The following is a 5,183-nucleotide window of genomic DNA, read 5'->3' on the forward strand; positions in this document are numbered from 1 at the left end:
AATTTCACCCTGGAAAGAGAAGAATACCAAAGAAAAAGAACGGGAACTCATAGATGTAAATAAAGCAAGTGCAATTCTGCATTCTAAGCATTTTATTAAGTTTCTGATACTGAACAGATTTTGGCGGCAGATTTAGAAAGAAAAAATAATTGAAGCTGTAATAATAAGGATATTAATTGTGTTAGTAATAATCATATCCGTAATGGTATCTACAAAATAACAATACGTATAAAATGGTTGTAGTAAAGATAATAGTCTAATGAAAAAAAAATCATGATTAAGTTTCACTATATATTTATCATTTCTAATAGGATTATTACTAACACAATATCATTATTATTACAGGTTTATTTATTTCCATAACTGCCGCGAAATCTATTAGTATTTAGAATGCAGTATTGGATTTCATTTCCTTACTCGTACGATTTATCCTATCCGTTTTCTGCCTATTCTTTTTCCTCTTTCCGACAGCGATGACTTTTATTTTATTTCTTATTGACTGAAGCATAATTTCCATTCAATTTCTTACAGATATAAGAGGAGCTGCAATAGTTTGTATATAAATGCTTAGCATATTTAGTATACATAATAAAATGCCAACAGCATCTGGTGTTCCCAGGCGGCCATCCATCCAAGTACTCACCAGACACAACGTTGCTTAACTTCGCTGATCGTACGAGAAGTGGTGCTTTCAACGTGGTATGATCGTTGGCGTATGTGTCAAAGCACTCCCAATATATGCGTGACATAAAATGAAGTTTATCTACACTGATATTTTCTCTCTTTTGTTGGAAATTTTTTTTTATCTGCCATGCAGTAACACATGATCACTCATGCAAGTAAATCTAATTAAGGGTCACTATTCATTTATGCAAACTAGAACATGCGATATTTATTTATGCCGATTCTCATTTCCGTAAATAAATCTCTGTCATGTTACTGCTATAACGCGTGGGAGAGAACCGACGAAAAGCATGACTGTGTTAATGACAGTAATTATCATAAGTTAATAATAATGATGATGAGAATAATAAGGAAAATGCGAATAATAATCATAATGAAACAAATACAAAAAATGATAATAACAACAACAATAGCGGAAAAAATGTTTTATGAAAGCACTCAAGGTTTAAGATTCAATAATAATCGGTATTTATTATGGTTAACTATATCATTTATGTGTGCAAGAGATGCAGTATAATGAGTACACTTTGAAAACTATATGAAATGTAATATTACTCAATTTCTTATCATTACTTGTACACCTTATATTCTTTACAAAGTTGCACAGCTCGATAATGAGTAAAAGGCTTACAGTAAGTGCATGCAAGGGGTGACAATAGAGTTAGAATTGCCAATATTCCCGATAGTGGTCGATTGTGATTGATGTTTACATTATGGAAAAGATCTTCATGTTATGACTGGAATGTCATGGTCATGAAGTTGATGCAAAACAAAAAATATACGTTATATTAGAATGTATAAAAATGACGAGTAGTGAGACAAAAGTGGCTAACGTTTCTCTGTCCTTTGCCAACGATCATACCACGTTGAAAGCACCGCTTCTCGTCCGATCAGCGAAGTTAAGCAACGTTGGGTCTGGTCAGTACTTGGATGGGTGACCGCCTGGGAACACCAGATGCTGTTGGCATTTTATTATATATGCTAAATATGTCTTTCATATTTTAGTTGTCAGGGGTGTGTCTTCACTGTATTCTTCGACTTACCGCTTAATAGAAGTACATACTATATTATTTGAGAATTCTTGGGCTACTTTTTGATAGTAGTCTCAATTGGAAAGACCACATTGGTCAGTTAAAAATAAATGTCAAAGAGCACTGAATTTATTAAAGTGCATTTCTGCTAATAAATGGGGAGCTGATAGACAGTCTTTGCTAATGGTATACAAAGCCCTAATTAGGTATAAAGTAGATTATGGGTCAATCGTGTATGGTTCGGCATCAAGAACAAGTTTGAAAGGTTTGGATGCTGTGCAGAATACCTGTTTGCGTGTGTGTCTTGGAGCCCTGAAGTGCACTCGGATCGAGCGTCTTCAGGTGGAGTCAGGAGTACCTCCCCCCCGAATCTGACGCGGCCACTTAGCCCTGAGCTATGCCGCAAAGGTGGCTCGAGACCCAACCCATCCTAATGGCAATAGTGGCATTAGGCCCTTTGCCACCAGACTCCGACCTCGTCGAGAAAGTCGGTATAGATCTCTCTACCATCGATACCCTGGTTCAGTCAAATATAGCGCCATGGGAAACCCACATTTTTCTATCATGGAAGCCTGGCTTCCATCAGCCAAGGTCATGGCGCCGGAAGTGGAGGTACGCGAGAGGTTCAGAGAGATCCTTATTAAACATCTCCCTTTTTTTTCATATATATACCGACGGCTTCGAGACATAAGAGTGTGGGTGCGGGTGTATGGTCGACTGAAAGTGAACTAAAGTTCAGACTGCCGAATCATACATCGATCTTTCTTGCTGAACTTTTGCCATTGATTTTGCACTATCGACGACCCACGATAGAATAGTTGTTTTTTCATATTCATTTAAGTTCACTTAAAGCTATTAAATCCCTTTGAAACCACTAAAAATGAACTACTGGGTAATATCATTCGTAAGTTACATGGTGCCAACAAATCAATCAAGCTAATATGGGTACCAGGCCACTCTGGCATCCATGGCAATGAACAGGCTGACAAACTAGACGGGTCAACTGGCGATCTGGACACTACCATAGTTCGTACAGATCTCAGGTGTTTTATGTTTCTTATAAATGCAAAAATACATCTGTGGCAAAGCCTCCAACTCACACACAAAATAAAACAAAAAAATAGAACTGTGGGACACAACCCACAGGAAGGAGAGAAGGGAGGTGGTGGTGTTGGCCCGCCTTAGGTCAACAGTACAAGACTTACCCACCTCACTCCCTATATTGAAAAAACATTTCCTCCACAATGCCCGCAGTGCACAACCACCTTAACATAAACCATATCCTCACAATATGCCCAAATTACAACACAATATACAACTAAAAAATTACTTAAGAATAAAAAAACATAGATTTCACATCAAATTTATTGTCAAATGAAAAAATAAGTAAAGTAATAACTTTTCTAAGGGAGACAAAACTTTATGACCTTATATAGATTGATAGAATAAATAGGATCCATTGGCTTAACAACCTTGGCCGCATGCCGTTGGCTGATAGCCAAAAATCCAACAAAGAAAGAAGAAGTATACTTAACTCTGGTTTCCCTTCAAACGCATAAACTTTCGCCTTTTACTAAAGATTTCCGTGGGGGGGAACAACTCAATGAGTCTTACTCTTTTCTATAGCCCACTTCGGTGGGTTCATTAAAATTATATCTAAGACTATACATTTGATATATTGTATATAGTTCAAGTGGATTCAGTTCTGTAATAAAATTTGTTCGAATACCCATTCAATTTCAGCTACACCCTAAGAATTCATATCCATCCAATCTCATCTAAAACCCACACCTTGAAATTTTAGGAAGTGTTAACATTATAGTTCTAAGGGTAAAATACATAATATATTCTTGAACAATGAGTTACGCCTCAAATTAATATACAAAATTAAGCAGCTACTGATCAAAAACATTTACATAAAAACTTTTTTTTTCAAACGTTTTCTTATATATTAGTGATAGTTATATTAAATAAAATAATAATAATAATAAAAAATAGTTGTCCATGTCTTCGATATTGTATTTTTTTCTGCAACTGGCCATCTGGATATCTAATATAGGATTACAAGATCTATATGTCCAGTATGTTACAGAATAATTTACGAGAATAAATAAGAGCCACAAGACAGTTTTCTTCTATTGGGTTGATTTATCATATATATCTACTGGGATATATCAAACCATAAGCATTTAAGAGATGCTACGCCATTTAAGAAATCTTTCTCTCGGCAACACTTACGAGAGTAGTTTCTTTGTAATACTTTTGTATGACGATATGTAAAATGGGGATACCGGATATTTGTATAACGATGTGTAAAATAGGGGGATAGCGCGAACGCAGTCCCCCACTAACAAAAATTGCGCACTCGAGTTAACCACATTTGGGTTAATCGCAGGGGTCAGCGCCACCGGAGTGCAATGGTGAGCCTCGCCCTGGGAGAACCGCCTTCGTGATCACGGTATCTCCTGTGCCAGGTAAGTATGCTAAAACAGCCCACCCGCCGACCCACCATCGCTCACACTCAGAACCTCACACAATCTACAACACTTTATACAAAATACCAAATATGCCTTTACTTTTCTCAAGAAACTCTTAGTGAAACACACTTACAATTATATTTCAAAACTATGTTAAAAAACAAAAACGTTCACCTGCAAGACATTAAATGTGAAACTATCCATTACATATCATACGGTTAATAAGAAGCTTTTCGCGCAATTAATTCTGTCATTCTATACGACTTTTAGCTTGTTCGCGATTTTTTTTTTTTTTTTTTTTTTTTTTTTTTTTTTTTTTTTTTTTTTGTGGTGGGGGGCAATGTTCGTAATCATACAGATGTGTGTGTACACATACATTTACACACACATATCCATCCATAAATACCGATGGATATACATGTCCGCATAAATGTAATATTCAGACGATTTAAATGAACACTCGGGTATATACCATTCAGATCTTAATTATATTTATACTTTACGCTAATATCACATAGAAGGTATAGTCTAATTAATTTTAGATATTTTTTACCGATTTTTTGAAAAATGGGGAAATGCTAGGGGCTTGCTCCAACTTAGCCGCGGATCAGCCCGGTATTCCAGTACCTGCGGGATTGGTCCACTCCCTCCAGGGAAAATATCATTCCAATATATTAAGTCAATTATTAACATAAGATAATACAGTACCTCCAAACCTGATCCATTCCCTCCAAAGGGGATTTGCATCAACTTTTTGGAATTACATTATATTACATTATGTGTCTGTTATTTCTGTCAAAAATTAACAATGTCAAACTGGGTCGCTAGTACATCCGGATTAATCTACTTATAATCAAGATATAAAATAATTAATTTTATGAACTCTTGACACAGGTATATTATCAATAATATTACTATATATCAAATTAGGGGTCTGTAAAAGAAAAATATTTTTCTATTGTGACCCCTTTTGACTTTTCATTTTTCGGTG

General features: G+C 35.7%; 2 non-coding genes and 3 pseudogenes across 2 annotated transcripts; 3 read left to right on the forward strand and 2 right to left on the reverse strand.

Moving 5' to 3' along the window:
* Positions 1 to 594: 594 nt before the first annotated feature.
* Positions 595 to 713, reverse strand: LOC119570166 (annotated as a pseudogene).
* Positions 714 to 1,532: 819 nt separating this feature from the next.
* LOC119570165 lies at positions 1,533 to 1,651 on the forward strand. Its single transcript, XR_005228373.1, has one exon. It is a non-coding gene; the product is annotated as a 5S ribosomal RNA (ribosomal RNA).
* Positions 1,652 to 3,246: 1,595 nt separating this feature from the next.
* On the forward strand, positions 3,247 to 3,358 carry LOC119570169 (annotated as a pseudogene).
* Positions 3,359 to 4,034: 676 nt separating this feature from the next.
* LOC119570167 lies at positions 4,035 to 4,197 on the reverse strand. Its single transcript, XR_005228374.1, has one exon. It is a non-coding gene; the product is annotated as a U1 spliceosomal RNA (small nuclear RNA).
* Positions 4,198 to 4,677: 480 nt separating this feature from the next.
* LOC119570168 lies at positions 4,678 to 4,841 on the forward strand (annotated as a pseudogene).
* Positions 4,842 to 5,183: the final 342 nt, after the last annotated feature.

This window comes from Penaeus monodon, unplaced genomic scaffold (genome assembly GCF_015228065.2).
Source record: "Penaeus monodon isolate SGIC_2016 unplaced genomic scaffold, NSTDA_Pmon_1 PmonScaffold_22682, whole genome shotgun sequence".
Taxonomy (NCBI): domain Eukaryota; kingdom Metazoa; phylum Arthropoda; class Malacostraca; order Decapoda; family Penaeidae; genus Penaeus; species Penaeus monodon.